At 40.8% G+C, this 18106-nt stretch overlaps 1 protein-coding gene across 1 annotated transcript in view; it reads right to left on the bottom strand.

The window, feature by feature from the left end:
• The window catches only part of PLS1 (plastin 1), a 103032-nt gene extending 86717 nt beyond the window's left edge, over positions 1 to 16315 (bottom strand). The window contains exon 1 of the mRNA XM_090275570.1: positions 16251 to 16315. The gene's annotated coding sequence lies outside the window, so the exon portion shown is untranslated. The remainder of the gene's footprint in view (positions 1 to 16250) is intronic.
• Positions 16316 to 18106: the final 1791 nt, after the last annotated feature.

Genomic DNA, 18106 nt, shown 5'->3' with positions numbered 1-18106 from the left:
TATACAACCTAAGTTCACCACAACCTTATTTCTAGAAGCAGCTGCTAAAAAGGTTTGCAAAGTCTTAAGTTGCGTCTGTGTTTGTGCGTATATCCAAATCACAGTAAGTATTAGGTCTCACTGTAACCTGTGCTATGTAGACAAAATCCAGAGTGTTGCCTTCAACCTAAGGAGCCTCATTTGTAAGGAAGTACAGCGACAGCTCATTTCTAGAGAGAGCTATCAGCATGGTGACGGTTCTAATGTAGGCGATTTCTAACAAGGCAAGTTGATAGAACTGGAGAATATTTATTTTGGAGATGAAATCACAGTCCTCAATCTAAATTAACTTAATTACTAAACATTTCAGTAAACTTTTCTGTCTTTATTGGAACTGTTTTTGTGTTTTTTGTTTGTTTTGCAAACTAACCAGTTATCTTGCTTCAAGAAAAGGTGGGCAGAAGCATTTATTGTTTGCTGAATAGTTATGTGTTCTCCCTCACTCCCAGTGGGGTCATGTGATTAGTTTTGGCTGATGAGCTGTGAGTGTAAGTGATTTATGTCTCTCCAGGCCAGATCCTTTCAGTGCGTGATCCTGGAGCTTACCTTATTCTGCTAGGATCATTTGGAAGCCCCATGTGAAAACAAAACCACATGAGATGGTGCATATAGAACAGCTGCATGAAGAACAGCCAATGCACACTGCCATTTATGTGAACAAGAAATCAATAAAGACTTCAGCAATAATTTGTTACTGCAACATATCCTACTCTATCCTGACTTCTAAAGAAAGTCTGAGCAGAAAGAAACCTTCCATCAGTCTGTAATCAACCAATTTGGGCTATTTAAAAGGATTAGCAGCATAAGGAAATTTTCCAAACTTTCCTCAGACAGGTACCTGTGAAACTTTATTATATCATTTCAAGTGTGTTCACAAATGACCACATTTTATTTGATTCAGAGGTATGAAAACATTGAAAACCAAATCCTCTATGCCACTCACTTATCAAAAGAACTTAAGAGCTGACTGAGGCATACATTGAGTGTGTACACTGAGTGATGTAACCACCGACAAGCCTTAGCTGATGTTGTCCACCCACATAGTTCCTTTCCTGCTCTATGACCCCTGGGCTCCAGTTTCAGGAGCCGCATGTGGCACTGGAATCACACTCCACAGGCAGGCACGATGGTGCAGTGCCCTCGGCAGAGCTGGTGCAGTTTTCCTTTGTTAGCAATCAACAATATGCTTAACCAGACTGGTTCCAGTGGGGCCTTGAACACAGAGGTGCCGTCTCTGTCGGCTGGTGGTAAAAATGCCCAGTAAGATAAGGATGCAAGCCTATGTCCCTCCATACATTCTTGATTTAAAACCCCTGGCAACCCTGGAGCCTGACAGACAGCAGGTTATAAACTTCCACAGGCCTCGGGACAATTCTCGCCTTAACTACTGACGGCTGTGTAAGGCAGAGGCCACACCGATTCTGTGAGCCTCAGTTCCTCCCCATTCACAAGGCATTTGTGAAGATTAGTGGGTGTAGGTAGAAGTACTCACTATATGTTAGACTCTTGCTGCCTCAATGCCATGGAATTCTTCTTAAAGTTAATCTGAATTTCTATTAACTTTATGTTTTATTACAAGCAAAACAATATTCTCAGTTACATTTAAAGCAGTGAAAAATATACCTTTGCCTTTATCCTTAGATCAGATGCTTTGTAATGAAAGTCTCAAAAATAAATTCTACTACTTAATCTGATCATCTTCAATGTGATCAAGTCCTTGCTATGAAAACATATCTTGAGTTAAATATCTGGTCATCTTCCGAAGGCAACTGAATTGTTTAAATTTCTAAGAACTTTTTAATTACACTTCCTGCTGGTTTCCAATTCTGTAAGGGTATATTTTTATACTTCAAGTAAATTGCTGTAATTTTTTTCATAGTAAAAACCAATGTCACCACAGTCTACTCATAAGGAAAAAAAGAAAAATGAGACAAATTCCAAAAGAGGGGCATCCTATAATATATTTACTACAAGGTTCACTACTCCTCAAAATTCTCCAGGTCATCAAGAAAAACCAAGGACAGACTTCCGGCCAAGATGGAGGCTTAGACGGACACGCTAGGTCTCCCTCTACAACTAGAGAGGAATACAACTACTTCAAAACAAAGGATAACTAGAAATTCCAGAAAATAAAACTACACGGAAGTCCAACATATGAAGTTATAAACCAGCGGTGCCATTTGGGCAGGTAAGAGTTAAAGAGGGCAGCGCTGTTTGCGGTCGCACCTGGACAACGGGGGGCGGCGAGGAATCCCGGCTGCGCAAGCCCCTGGCGGTGCACGACTCCAGCGCTGGGGAGAGCGGCCGCCGCATCGCCTTGAACAGTGAGGCCCAGGGGGGCGGGAGGACGGATCCCGGTCTCCTAGCTGAATAACTGTGTGAATCCATCTTGGACCCCCGCCCCCAAAGAAAGCACCACAGGGCTGCGAAATAGGTCGCGGACAGGCAGGCGCCGGTCGCTGATTTGTGACGCGTACACAGGCACTGCCCCGGAGAGCCGGCCCAAGAAAACAAAACGCATCTGTCAAAATGAGGCAGACAACTATAGAAATCCCGGTGACACAACTCACCAGGCAGCAGATAGAGAAACTGACAGATGAACAGATAAGAAACCTGTCAGAGGCTCAGTTCTGGGCCATTGTTATCAGGTGGCTTACAGAATTCACAAAAGAGCAGGAAAAAGATAAGAAAGAAGTGAAAAACTTTCATAACGAAAGGAACAAAACCGCATACGAGATAGAAAGTGAGAAAAAAAAATCCAGAGTTCATTTCAACAAACTGGAATATGGAGAAGGAACAAGCAGTCAACCAATGCAGCGAGAGGAAATGGGAAGCAACAATGAGAGGATCAGAAACCTCTGGGACAGCTATAAAAGGCCCAACATAAGAATCATTGGTTTGCCAGAGAATGAGGAAGATGAACTAGAACTTGAAAAATTGAGTGAAAATATAATAAAGGAGAACTTCCCAGACTTGGGGAAGGGAATAGACTTGCAGGTCCAGGAAGCAAGGAGAGTTCCCAAGAGACTGGACCCAGGGAGAACCACTCCAAGACACATTATAATCAAAATGTCAAAAATTAAAGATAAAGAGAGAATCTTAAAAGCAGCAAGAGAGAAGAAAAGAATTATGTACAAAGGGGTCCCAATTAGACTATCAGCTGACTTCTCAAGGGAAACCCTACAGGCAAGAAGAGACTGGCAAGAAATATTCAAAGTAATGAAAATCCAAAACCTACAACCACGAATACTCTATCCAGCGAAATTGTCATTCAGAATAGAAGGACAGAGAAAGTGTTTCCAGGACAAAATAAAACTGAAAGAGTTCATTAGATCCAAACCACTGTTATATGAGATGTTAAAGGGACTGGTTTAAAAAAACAGAAGCTAGGGAGATGAAACAAAGGCAAACTAAATAGGCAACGAGAGTGGAAAAGGAACTGTGGGTACGGGAAGCATATTGGGGGGAGGTCAACAGGGAGGGGGAATGGGGAAAAGGAGGGAGATGATATAGGAATTGGGGATCAAGGTAGGAGGGAATGGAATAGACGGAGAGAGGTTGGGAGGAACTGTATGCACAACTAATGGACATAATCTAAAAGGGGGGGACAACTGGAGGGAGGGGTGCCACCGGGTGGAGGGGAGCAGAGGGAAGGGAAATTGGCACAAATGTAATATTTTAATCAATAAAACACATTAAATCTGAAAAAAAAAAAAAAAGAAAAGAAAAACCAAGGACAGTCTGAAAACTGTCACCGCCAAGAGAAGCCTACAGAGTAATGACAAGTAAATGTAATATATCATAAATGGTATCCTGAAAGAGAAGAAGGACTTTAAGTTAAAAACTAAAAAAAATATGAATAAACTATGCACTTTAGTTAAGAATAATATAATAATATTGGTTCATTCATAATAACAAGTGTACCACACTGGTGTAAAATGTCAGTAACAAGGTTAACCGTGTTAGTGTGTGGGCATACAGGAACTCTATCTGTTTAATTTCTCTGTAAATTGAAATTGTTCTAAAATGTAAAGTTTAATACAAAAAGAAATGTCACCACAATGAGAGAGACCACTTCACACCCACTACGGTGGCCTTAATAGAAAAGATAATAATAAGTGCTGATGAGGATATGGAGAAACTCGAACCTTCATAAGTGGCTGGTGGGGTGTAAAATGCTGCAGTCACTTTGACAAATAGTCTGGCAGTTCCTCAAATTGTTAAACATTGAGTTACCATATGACCTAGCAATTTCACTTCTAGGTATATGCCCAAGAGAAAAATGTATGCCCCCCCAAAACACTAGTTCACAATGTTCATAGTAGCATTATTCATAATAGCCAAAATGTGGAAACAAATCAAACTGCCAAACTGATGAATGGATAAATAAAACATGGTAGATACACACAATGGGACATTATTCAGCCATAATGAGGGAAGTACTGACACTACAACATAAATAAAGCTTGAAAACACTATGCTAAGTGAAATAAGCCAGGCACAAAGGCCTCATATTGTATGATCCATATATATGAAATTTCAAGAATATGCAAATTTATAGACAGAAATTAGATTTGTCATTGCCTAGACAGGGTGAAGGAGGGGTGCAATAAGAAATGAGGAATGAGTACTAATGGATACAAGGTGATGAAAATATTCTAAAACTGTACTCTTTGAGTGAACTAGACCTCAATCTTCAATAAAGTTATTTTTAAAAAGAATTACATCCTGTGCACCAAGACACCAATGGAATACCATTTAATACTATTCAAAGCAAAGATTTTGACAATGTCTGGTTGATATGAAACCTTGAATGCCCCTGAGAAATCTTGCTGCTTGCTTTTGTAACAAGGGCACAACACATGGAAGAACCTGTGCACACGAAGGCCTGATATTAGCAACATCTATAACATAAGGCCTCCTGAAATTGTTTCCAAGATGTGAAACAGGACTCAGAAGAATGTTCCTATTGATATCTAATAAATTAATTTGAAAAACTGTGTATCATTGTGTACCCTTTCAGTATACTACCTCAGAATGTAGTCATTTCCTCTGAATTATTAGAAAATTGCATTCACCTTTCTCCCATTATTTATTGTTCTAGTCCTACAAAAAATGTAATACTAACCTTACAGAAATACGTCAATGTCCCACAGCACAACATACATAGGTAGAATCCATCAGAAAAAAATTTAGAAAGTTTAATCATTTTTATCCTACATATTCGAGATGCATATTAGCAGGAAATATAATCGTTTTAAAAACAAAACTACTTTGTTCAAAATGAAAGAAATGAAGTTTCTCCCTTCCCATGTTAATCAAGTCTAATTTTATGAATCAAAAACTGAATTACTGTTAACATTAAGAAACTAAAGCCTAAGGTAGAATAAAGTAACTTCTGGTTTTTGTTTCATTAAACTATGGGAAAAAGAGAAATCCAAGCTTCTAGGAGATCAGTGAATTCACACACATTGCTCTGGTACTCTCCTACTCCTAATCCGATTTCTCTCAAAACAATAAAAGATACTTTGAGAGAAATAGAACCTCAGTTTATTTTAAAGGTGAAATTACTTTTACATACAAGGATTGTTTAATATTGTAAAACATTATTATTACATATTATTATTTAATCTGTTTCTGGAATAGTTTAGAACGCATATGAATCTACAAAGATCCCTATGCTCTGAATTCAAGCTATGCAGCTGTCTCTTGGGGTAATAAGGCTGGAGTATCTCTCAAGATTTACTGTCATTTAAACACAGAAAGGGGTTAAAGGATCTTAAGTCTCTACAAGCAAGTAGAAGCTAGAAAGTATTAGGTATGTAAATGAGGAGGCAATTGGTATAGCTTCATGTATTCATTCATTCCTTTTTATCTTACATTCCTTCAGAGCTCACCAAGTGCCTGCCATGCATCAGGCAATGGGGCTACAAAGTAAGAAAGGCATGATCCTGCCCTACATGACCCCAGATGTGAACAGAACTTAGAATTCAATCAATCTTAGTATGAGAAGATTTTGATTTAAAATGTGTTTGGTATCTTTCTACTTACACATTTTATCTCATTTGATCCACACAAAACAGAACAAACTACAGCCACCAAGGTACAGACAAGCTGAAGGACTAGGAAGTTCTCCCACCCATGAAACCTCTTAGCTCTGAATCTTGGGCAAAGGGGGTGAGTCTGTCAGCTCCGTCCCACTCACTCACTCACTATGCTACCTCTTCTAACTTCAGGTGGTAAGTGGCAGCATCAGGGTGACAACTTCTACTTAAAAATCCACCTTTTTTTCTTTCCCCACCACAATGTAGTTCTCAGCGCGGGATACTTTTTAGGAGACACACATGGAAGATTCTCAAATTCTCCAATGAGACACAAATGTCTTCCCCATCTGTGGACATCCCCTCAAAAGATTTACAGAAGAGTGCACCCTGGCCATAGTTCCCTCTAATTTCCAGACAAGCTCTTCAGTACTAAACCAGTAGATATTTTTGAATTTATAGCTAAAGTAATTCTGAAGACAGACCACAATACTATTCATCCTTACCTTTGGAATCTTTCAGCACTTGACATCAGCTTGAGATGATCTGCTCAGGACACCGTATTTGTAGCCTTAGCTTTAACTCTGGAAATCCCTTGCTTCACAGAACAAATACTATAATCACTACACCTAGTGACGCATTCACTTATGTATTTATTTTTGTGATTCATTTATTTTTGTATCCTTTTTATAATTTGTCTCGGAATTTGAAAGTGGTTATTTTTCTATATTTAGCATACTTTTGAAAGACAGAGAAGCCTTTAATGATGAATTAATTTTTGCAAGTCTTGAAATACACATGTTAAAATGAGAACCAGGAAGAAGTATTTTTAGATCAATGCACTGTAAGAAATGTGGTTCCTCCTCTCCTGGGAGTGTTTGGAGGTAAGAAGCTGAGAGTAGGGGTAAGCCAAGATAAGCCTATGACTCAACACTGCCTACAGAGTAAGTGCAAGTCCCGCAACCTCATGTTCAAAATGTTCCACAGTCTTCCCTTTCTAGTCTTGTCTCCCCGTACTTCCCAGAATGAACCAGTACTCACCCAGGATGAACATGCATTTCCCTGTTGCAGCTCTGTTCTGAGGTTTAGTTGCCCCTCTATCTGGAATGCCTCCCCTATTCCTCCCCTGGGTGACCACTCTACCTGGTGAGCACCTGCCCATCCTTCAGTGCCAAATTCAAATGCCCTCTCCTCCATTATCTTCTTTATGTAGATATGCTCCCTCATTTCAAAGGGTTTACAAAGATGCATACAACAGTGTGCCACAATGATTTTTAAAACATGCAATACCTGACCATTTAGTCAGGGGCACTGGCCTCCTTTCCCTTAGATTGTCACAGAAAATGACAATAGCCAACACAACAATAGCCATCAGTTTGAATGGATCAAAATTATACCTATTCTTTTTGTCAGATTGGCAAAAAATATATTTTTAGTGTGCCACAGACTTTTAGTAGTAATTAGTTTATGTGTGCCATGAGATGAAAACAGTTGAAAATCACTGGCATAAAACTGAAGGCAGCATAAATCATTATCCCCTCAACTCTGCCCTGCCTACCTAATTATTACAATGAAAAGTGAACCTTCCTTCTCAGTTCTGTCACACCTGGTTTCTGCCATTCTCACTGATCTCAGGACCAGCTGCCCTCATACTAGAAGCATGAATTCATGCATGTTTAATCATCCTCCAAGATAACATGTTTTTCTGTGGGCAAGGAAGGAACTTTCTGCAATTGTGTAAGTTCTGGCTATTCCAAACATACTTGTTGAAAAAGTTTAACATTATGCCCAGATTAACGAAATAAAACCCCAATACCTACATACCCTTTGAGTATACTAGTTGTTCATAAGTGATTTTGGTTACCTCCTAACATCATCTAACTGATGCTGGCTGCTCAGCTTTCTGTGGGTAGAATGGCTTCACTGGCTGAATAGCAGTTATTTTAAAACATGTAACACAAGAAAAAGTCTAGTTTCATGGCCAGGGAGGGAGTGGAGGTGGTAGAGCCACGTAAGAAACTTCCAGAGAGGGACAAGGGGCACAAGGCCACACCCACTTGGTAAATGAGGCTAATTTAAAACAACAACACAATAACCAAAAAACCCTGAATCATCAATTGTGTGATGATAGTCAAGTTTCAATTCAAGAAAACATTTTTTTTCCTAGCTCATCTATCTCATACCCCTATACTCTAGCTGGGTGGTTCCCAGAGTGTCAACCTCACTCAGCATTATCTAAGAACTGGCTGAGATGAAATTCTCTGGCACCCACCCTAGACCTAAAGAATTAGAAATTCTGGAGTTGGAACCAGGCAATCTGTTCTTTAACAAGCTCTCTAGGTGATTCTTATGCACATTCAGGCTAAAGTACCTCCTGTTTCCTGAGTGGACCAGCTCTTTTCTGTTTCCATGCTTTTGCTCATGATATCCCTTCCCCCAAGGAATGCTCTTTCCTCTATTCTCTGTAGATTGAATTTATACTCTCCTTTCAAGGCTTAGCTCAAAAGTCTTGACACTGTCCTCAACCCACTGAACTGAATTAACTACTCCCCATCTGTGTTCCCCCAAGGCTTCATTCCGCCCTTCCCCCTGGTGCCCACCCATGTCACAGGTTGTCCCTGTGTTGGCCTCCTCCATCTGATTGAGAACCCAGGGGTACAAGGACTATGTCTCACTCATAGCCTTGCCCCCAGACCAATTCCCTTTACTCAATCACATCCCTTTGATTTTACAGAGGAGAGAACATATTTTTCTGGAACAAGCCTCTGATTAACAAGAACAATGCTGAGAAACCTCTAACTCCTCTCTCCACAGTGGAAATTAATAAATATCCTATCTAGTGAAATCTTAAGTTTCAGGGGCAGTCGAGACATCACTTAAAGAGATGTACAATCAGAAAACACATTTAGGACTTGATCAAAGTCAAATACAAATTTCATAAAGAAATCATTCCCTCTAAGAAATTCTGAATGTTTAGTGGTCAGTCAAAAGGAGCTCCTAATGGTAATTTATTATTATCATTTAGATCTTATTTATTTAGTTTTAGAGAGGGGAAGGGAGGGAGAAAGAGAGGGAGAGAAACACCAACTGTGGTTGCGTCTCATGTGCCCCAACTGGGAACCTGGCCCGTAACCAAAGCATGTGCCCCAACTGGGAATTGAACCAGCAACCCTTTGGTTCTCAGGCTGACACTTAATCCACTGAGCCACATTAGCCAGGGCTCCTTATGGTAATTTAAAGATCAGATCAGTTGGCCTATGATCAGGGCTGTGGATGGAAAGTCAAAGTCTATGCTTCTGTTTCTGACCCCATGAGAAGGGAAGCCTTTTCTTTAACTGCAGGTTTGATGATTAAACAAGGCATTGAATGTGAAAGCAATTAGTAAACTACAAGGTAAGGAAGTAAGGTATCTAATATAATTATAATAATAAATTTCTGACTTTGCTGACTTTCACTGATAAGTGGCCAAGACTTTGAGAATGACCTACCTTTTTGAGGTTACTTGGCTTGGAAGTGGCAAAGATGGAACTCAAATCTGTGTCTTCTAAGTTGACATAATGTGGGCTCGGCATTGGGACCATAATGATGGCCAAGACAGATACAGGGTCCCTGTCCTCATGGAGCTTCAAGATAGCCCCAAATCTATGATAGCTATTGCTAAAAAAAATGTCATTGGTTTTTTGTGAGCTGTGTTTCACAGCTGGCAGCTCACTGACCTGATAATACTTAAACTTATTAAGAACTGGGACTCTGGGAAACATTTCCTAGACCCAAAGAGCATCCCAATGAACCTAAACCTGAGGAGAGAGGAAGGAAAGGGAGACTCTACAACAGCAGAATGCTGGTGGTGTTCAAGTGAAAGAACGCAGGAGTCCTTGTTCTCAAAGGCTATAAATACTAACTTGATATCTAGCTAAAGGTTCAAGTATGTACTAACTTGATATTGTCTTTCCACCAAATTATTGATGAATAGCATTAAATTCCTAAGCAGAGATTCATTTATCAAACCTCAAAATTCTAGTTTGCATTGATTTTCTTCTATAAAAGTACAAAGTGAGTATATATCATTGAAGGCAAAAAAAATTTTAAAAAGAAGAAACAAACCAACATAGCCATAAAAGATAGCATTTAAGATGACAGAGTGAAATGAGTCAAAAGGTCTACTTGTGCCTTTGATCATTCACTGTAAATGAGTTGGCTCTGAACCTGCTTCTCTTTTATTTCAACAATTTAATCTGGATTTTAAGCACCAGCTATGGGAATAATGTGTGAATAAAGTTGGTACTTTCTATCTAAGACATTCAAATTGCTTGATCAACATCCGTCTTAGGTCATAGATTGTCAGGCATTACTTTGGATTTTATAATCGTGATTTGTGGGTTTAGGTTTACTCATTTATTCACCAATAAAGAGGGTACCACATGGGAATTCACTGTTGGGGAGAAGGTTTACACAAGCAATCCTTGGCCCAAGGCATAATTAACAGGACTGATCCTTCTATACACATTTAGCAATATTTTACTCAAATCCTATCCAAATTCTATTTTGACAGCACTGGTAAACTCTCATGTTTCTTGGTTCTTCAACAAATTGAAGGGACTTCTGCCATTTTTTATTAAAAATGCGTTATTTCCTAGAACTGGACCTTTAAACCATTTAATTTATTGAGTTTCTCAATAATAGAGTAACTCTAGTTTTCTCTAATATCTTGAGTCTCTATGGTCAACTACTCCCCAAATTCTTTCATTTTTTATCACAAAGAAAGCCCCCCTCCACAAAACTTCTTCCACCTTACTAACACATCCATCCATCTCACTACCAGAAAAGACAGTTTCTCCTGTTTCTTTGCACAGCATGTCTGTATGCAGTCAGTTATCATCCAAACATTCTTATAGTTTTACAGCTCTGGATTGCTCAAAAGAGTAAATCATAAAAATTTAGTTTATTATAAAGTCTAAAGTCCCCTTCACAACTGGACTTTATGAACAAACTATCTGCAAGACTACTATACTAGAAAATAAACTTTCTAATGAAACAGATGTTTGAAATAAAAGAAAAACTCTCCTAATCACTCAGCCTCTCGCCCTTTCTGTGTGCACAGTATTACTAAACAGCAACTTGTTTTCACAGAAGCCAGGCTATATGTTTCTCGCCAAAAACAGCAAGCAGGAACTTTCAGACCCAGCAGTACTGAAAAGGAATAAGGTGATCAAAGTTAACACAGCCTCAACTCTCAAGAGATTTATATGTCAGCAAAAATTTCCAGCAATCAGCTTGCATAGCCATTTTGTAACCAATAAACCTATATGGAGCACAAAGGCCTCTTTCTCCTTCTCCCTGATTTTCATCATTATCCAGAATAAAATGTTGATTCAGCTCTTTGTTCAGGGAAAGAGCTGGGTGGTATGATGAGTTCCTGGATGTTGAGACGAGTAATGGGTACAAGCAAGAAGCAGATGGCCTTTCCTTTCACATCTGAGCACAGGCCCTGAGGGTGCACAGAACCAGCTCAGGAGAAGGAGAAGCAGGGACAGGAAATGGAAAGAAGGCTCAGACAGCACCAGGTGGGGTGGGAATAACATTCTCAGCTGGATTCCATTTTGAAACCCTTAAGAGATTAAGTTCCTGTGGGGAGGGCAGGTAATGTTTTCTCACAGCCAACTCTACTGGTCAAATTCCGGGCCTGCTAGTCTTGCCTCTAAATTACTTGTCTCTGACCTGGGGCATTACCTGAGGTATCTACACACACCTCCAACTGCAACCAAGTCCACACTGACTCCAGAACTTCCAAATCTTGAGGGATCCAGGAGTTCAGGTCTGGATTCTCCCTGGGGGTTTTGACCAGAGTTCAAAGGCCTGAGATCAGGGTAAGGGTCAAGACTCACAGACTGGAAATTCCAGGGCATCCAGCAGTGGATCCTGCCACCCCAAGGGAAGAAAGTCCTTACAGACCTCACCACCCTAGAGTCTGCTGGCTCATACACAGGGATTCCCACACATCCCCAACTCCAGAGGTATCACCTGGATCATTACCCACTCATGTCCATCACCCCAGTTCCTCCTGAAAGAGTGAGAGAGCAGAACAGAAATGGCTTTATGGTGAACCCAGAGAAAGAGTTGCTGTCTCTCCCTCCAGGAATGCTTCAAGACTGAAAACGAGATAAAAAACTATGTGGAATAATTTTTAAGACAAACCAAAACCCAAAACAAAAGAACAAAGATTCATCGCTGTTGTTTTTTTTCTCAGATTAAAGTCTGGCTCATAGAATGTTGGGGTTTCACCAGCCAAAATGTGGTGAACCATTATGAATGAGTGCAGCCTAGGCATCTGTTAGGGTTACCATGGATTAAGTTTTGTATTTTGTTGAGATATTTATTTAAGCTTTCAGTGCATGAAGTCAGGCAGAGTTGGGATCAAAGCTCAATTCAGCCACATGTCAACTGTGTGACCTCAGAAATGTGATTTTATATTAGCCTCAGTTTTATCATCTGTAAAATAGGAATAATTGCACCAATCTGATCAGATGGCTTGTAAAGATTAAATAACACATTGCTTGTCAAGTGTTCAGTAGTGTTCAGTACACTGTCTGGTCATGGAAAACATTCTATAATACTAGTTACTAATATTACTATTATTATTTTGAGAAAGTTACATAATAGTCATTTTAACTATAATTTTAATATTTGGGCATTTTTTAAGTGTATGAGACATTAACTTCAACATACCACCTGATTTTGCATTTGGCTATCCAACCAATTTTAACTAATGTTCCAATTTTAAAGAAGTTATCCCACTCTACCTGCCCAACGCTTCCCTTCCTCCCAGGAAGCTGTGTCTCTGCCCTCAATTGCTCTCTCTTCTTAATACTTCTCTGAGAAAAAAGCAGCACTGCCAGTTGAGGACAGTGACCAACTTGCAGGTGCATGTGCCACCCAACAGCTCCCCAATGCTGTGTGTAACTCAATGGAAGGGCTGTGTTTTCATTTGCAACATCTGTTTCAACTAAACAAATATTCCAAACTGGTATGTGGGTTCTCAGGAACTACCTTCTGTCTTATTTTTCCAGGTAGAGCATCTGATTACAATTCTCTTTCTCTGTCTCTCAACCTTACTCCTACTGTCCTGGGTCATAAACAACATGGCCATCACTAACCACCTCCTGGTACTGTAGAATGTCTCTACCAAATACACTCAGTCCAAGGACTTTGGGCCAACATATTTATGTCTTCTGCCCCTGACAAGCTAAGTTACAGTGACCTTTCCAGACTCCTCCTCAACTCTCTCGAATGCAGATTCCCCAAAACGCTGTCTTACCCCCCTCATCACTCTGCATACTCAACCTTGAATAGGCCAGTTATCCCTTTCAATGACAAGACATCATCCATTGGCCGTCAAGTTCCTCCTTTAGTTGACCTCCAAGGGTTTTAGATCCGCAAAATATTTCAAACCAGAGTGTCCCATTGCCAACTCAGCTTCATCTTGGGGCCAACAACCGCAAAAAGTAAGGGTTAATGAAACAAGCATAGGGCTAGTAGTGAGAAAACCTGAGTAGAAGTTCTGGCTATACCACTTACTAGCTTAGTTAAGCATATCTCAGTTCCTCCTCTATATAAGAAGGAAATGGCCTGGATAAAGGGTACCTTTCAGCTCTAAAATCCTAAATGCCCACCCTCCCCTTGAGAAAACACACTATTTATTTATCCATCCATTTATTCATGCCATAACTATTGAATGTCTAACACTGTAAAGCTACCATGCCTGGAATTATGAGGGGTTAAATATCATCCCCCAAAGAGCTTATCATCTAGAATGAGAAATAAGACAATCACATCAATAACTGTAAAAAACAGAAAAAAAGAGTGTCATAATTGGAGGTACCTATAAACAGAATATTACAAACCTATAGCCAACACACCAAGCCTGAAACTAAAGTAATTTTCAACATGTCTTTCACCAGATGCTTTTTCCTTTACACCATTTCTTAAGTCTGTGCTCTCCAGTCTGCACTTAAGAGTGACATGCTTAAATCCAGGCCTCAAGTGGGCATCAATCTCTTATTATAATTTTACCTCTGTCCCCAGCACATCCCTAACTGATGTGTAGCCTCTCATCAAGTTATGAGAATCACCCAAGTCAAGCTGCTTTGACTTGACAACTGTCTTGCTACAGCCCGAAGGAGGCCTGCCCCATATTACAGAACATCTACATGAAATCCTTTTAAAAACTATCTGTACTTCACTTCCTCCCTCCCACAAACAGTGGCTGAGAACATACTTTGTACTTCATTCTGGGTGGGATGTCTGAGTCATAGACTTTAACCTCCAAGAGCTTACACACTGGTCAAGAAGCTGGGACATGTGCTGAAATACAACTATTCAGAAATCGGAACAAGGGGGATTCTAACAGCACAGATGACAGTAATAAATGCTAGAGGCTTCAGAAGATGGAGAACTACTTTCTGGCCACAGTAACCAACGAAAGCTTCTAGGAACAGGTCACACCTGAGCTACTCATGGCAGCATGGGCAGGACTTCAGGGAGGCATGCAAACAGGTTTTCTGGCCCATGGGCCCGATGTGACTGAGACAGAGATGGAGGGCAGTTTCAAAAGCAGCAAATACGTAGTTAGGTGGGGCTTGGGTAAAAGAATACTTTGTTTTTTTTAGAAAGGATACTTGTTGAAAGAACTTTACAAGGTACTAGCAAGTTCAGCAGCAGGAATAACTAATTATCTGCCTAAGTCTGACTACACAGTAGAAAGATGTTGATGTTTAACAACCTAACCAAACTGTGAAGAGAGAATTAGCAGGGGGATGGTAAAAGGAGCCCTGAAAATCAGAAAACCTGGGTCCCAGGCCTGGCTTTGCCAAGGAAGGGCTCCAGCAGCCACAGCAAGTCATTTAACCTCGCTGGTCTCAGTTTTCTCATTTGTAAACTGAAGCAGCTGAACTGGCTGACCTGGAAGGTCTCTGCAGTCCAGAACTAAACGAACTGTATATTATTTCTGCCATTAAAACATTCATTGGGGGGTGGGGGGGTAGAGGGAAAGTCAGGTAACATATTCCCTTTCCATATAGGTTTCTCTTCCTGAACTAAAAATGTGTTTTTCCTAAACTTATTAATTCTATGTATATGCCTCCCACATCATAAATTTAACAACATAACCTAAATAATGTTCTCTCTTTGTGTGTGTGTGTGTCTTGTGGCCTAAAATTGTGTTTATGGCTCACAGGTTACCCAAGAAATTAGCCTTGTAGGAGTGTAACCAATACCACAGCTCCAGGGCAAAATACCTCTGGTATGAGCCACAAAATGTGACAGAGTAAATAAAGGAGAAAAAGTGAGAACTCTTGTTACCTAAAAGACCACTTTCTTTTAATAGCATCAAATGAGGCCTGAAATACCAGTTATGTAGAAAAATAAGGGGAGGAGTAGAAATCTTAAATTTTAGAAAGTCTCTTCTTAAAAATGCAGCTAGCCCTGGTCCGATAGCTCAGTTGATTAGAAGGTTGTCCAGATGCGCCAGGGTAGCAGGTTCCATTCCCCCGCAGGGCACATACAAGAGTCAACCACTGAATGCATAAAAAAGTGGAACAACAAATCCATGTCGTCTCTCTCTCTCTCTCCCTTCCTTTCTCTAAAATCAATAAATTTTTTTAAAAATTTAATGCATAAAGTTTTTGGCACTGAAATTCGCTGAAAGTTTGCGTTTCTAATGCCGCATTCGGAGGCACCCTGCTCCATCCAGGAAAGACACCAAACCCAGAAGCCACGGATGCGATTTCACTCCAGCCCCATTGGTCCTAAGCACCAAAAGGCGAACAAACCGGCACCGTGTTCGAGCTAAACAGGCTGAATCAGAAAGCTGCAGCAGCAGCAGCCACCCACCCGAAGTTTAAGAAAGATTGGAAAACAGCGAAATTAACTTCATGCAGGGAATGATAACACAGTTCTCAGGCTTAGTGTGTAAACAGCATATATACACAATTGAACACCTGGCCAAAAAGGGCAGGAGAGCGTCCAGACCTCGGGGGCTCCGGTTGCCGCCTGGAGAGCGAGGGGAACCTGGGGAGACTCCCCTCAAGCCGCTGTGCGCCAGCGACGAAGTGAATCTTTGTTTCTGCATATGGGTCCAGCCCCCCTGTGGTACCCCACCGCCGCGCTCCGTACCTACAGCCGTTGTCCTGCCGGAGCCCGCAGATCCACCGTGCAGCTACTTCTCTGCGCTCGCCTGCTGCGCTCCCGACACTGCGCATGCCCGGCCGGCACCCAGGCCAGCAAACTCGGAATCCACTTACCGGGTTTTGGCTGCAGCTGCCAGGGAAAAGGACTCGAGTCCAAGACCGTGGGTTCAGCATGAGCGCGCTGGGAGAGGCCAGTGGGAGATTGGATAAGCGCTGCGGTAACGTTACCCCTACTGCCAAGTCACTCAGGACTTAACGCTTCTCCCGGCCTAAAGATGACCACCTACATCTCTGGAATGAGCCTTAACACATTCATTCTCACTTGAGTTGTTAAAACACAGATTCCACATCAGAGTTTCAGATTCAGTGGGTCTAGAAAGAGAGAGCACAGTTTACATTTATAGGTTTTCTCGGGGGAAACTATTGCTACGAGTTCCCACACCAGGTTTTTCGAACCAGAGAAAAGGGGATAGTTTTCTCTCCCTCCCCTTTTTGAGATTTCACAAAAACATTTTCTCTTCATTAAACAGCCCCACCCGCTTCAAAAATAAGTAAATAACTACACCTCACACTCAAACAAAGGTGGGATATTTCCTCTGGCAGTGAATCAAGTAAATGGAATGCAGCCCCAAGAGTGCTCACATAGTTTCCTGGTATAATCTATTCTTGTGGTCATTTCAGCTCTGCGGAGCAACAGGAGGGGCGCCTATTTTGCTGCGCCTTTAACTCAAAGTCCTGTGTGGTACCCAGGAAATCTTGAGAAGGTATCAGTAGGGCTGGAGAGATGAAAAGATGTTGAAATTATTTTAGGAACCCAAAGGAATCGATAAGCAATTAACAATGAAAGTGTGTGGGCCAAATTTGGGGAAGATAAGGATTTTTTTCCCTGCCTTTCACCTAGAGAAATCAGTGGATTTAGTATCCTTATCTGAGCCCAGATATATCCTTATCTGAGCCCAGGAGTTGGGTATGTAAGTAGTCACAAAATATTTCTTAAAAAATTAAACACACATCTGCCATAAAAGCCAGCGATTCCATGCGAATGAAAAAGGGGTTCTGCAATAAAATTGACAAGTCCAATGGCAAAAAATAACCTCACAGGGTGATCTGATCATAAGCTCCTAACGAGGCAGCTCATGGTGGGTTGTCACCCTAGGCATATAACTTTTTTAGTAAAAGGTTTATCCTCCCCTTAAGCAAGTCCTTCCCACTTGTTGTTAGGCATCTAAATTAACATAGCTTTGAAATTCCAGAGTATTCTTATTTTCAGAGCCCTCTAAAGCACCGAACCTCAGGAGAGCCCATAATCTGTTAACTATTCTGTTATCAAATGCATGCCTTGCTTTTTCCAACCTCCATGTAGTTTTGCTTATGTTACCTTCTTAATTCCAAATGTGTCATTCTCCAGAACATTTGAAATCTTGCTTCCCTAGAGTTGTCCTAAGTTTGGCTTAAATAAACTCGTATAAAGATTCTCTACAAGTTTGGATGTTTCTTAAATTGACACAATCATAGGTATTACTCAAGAGAAATAAACACATATGTTCAGCGCTGGCCGGTGTTTTTCTGTTTGTTGGAATGTAGTCCTGTAAACTGAAAGGTTGCTGGTTTGATTCCAGGTCAGGGCACATACCTAGGTTGCAGGTTTGGTCCCCAATCAGGGAACATAGGAGAGGCATCTGATGGACGTTTCTCTAACACATCAGTGGTTCTCTCCCTCTTTCTCCAACCCCCTTCCCCTCTCTCTAAAAATAAATACAAACATAATCTTAAAAAAAAGAAAGAAAGAAAGAAAGAATAGACACAGATGGTGAGCAGTTAGGAACTGAAAGATTAAGCTGA

The sequence above is a fragment of the Furipterus horrens genome, unplaced genomic scaffold, assembly GCF_987537825.1.
Source record: "Furipterus horrens unplaced genomic scaffold, mFurHor1.1.pri manual_scaffold_1, whole genome shotgun sequence".
NCBI lineage: Eukaryota > Metazoa > Chordata > Mammalia > Chiroptera > Furipteridae > Furipterus > Furipterus horrens.
Note: the sequence above shows the minus strand (reverse complement) of the source record. Positions and strands in the feature narration are given on the sequence as shown.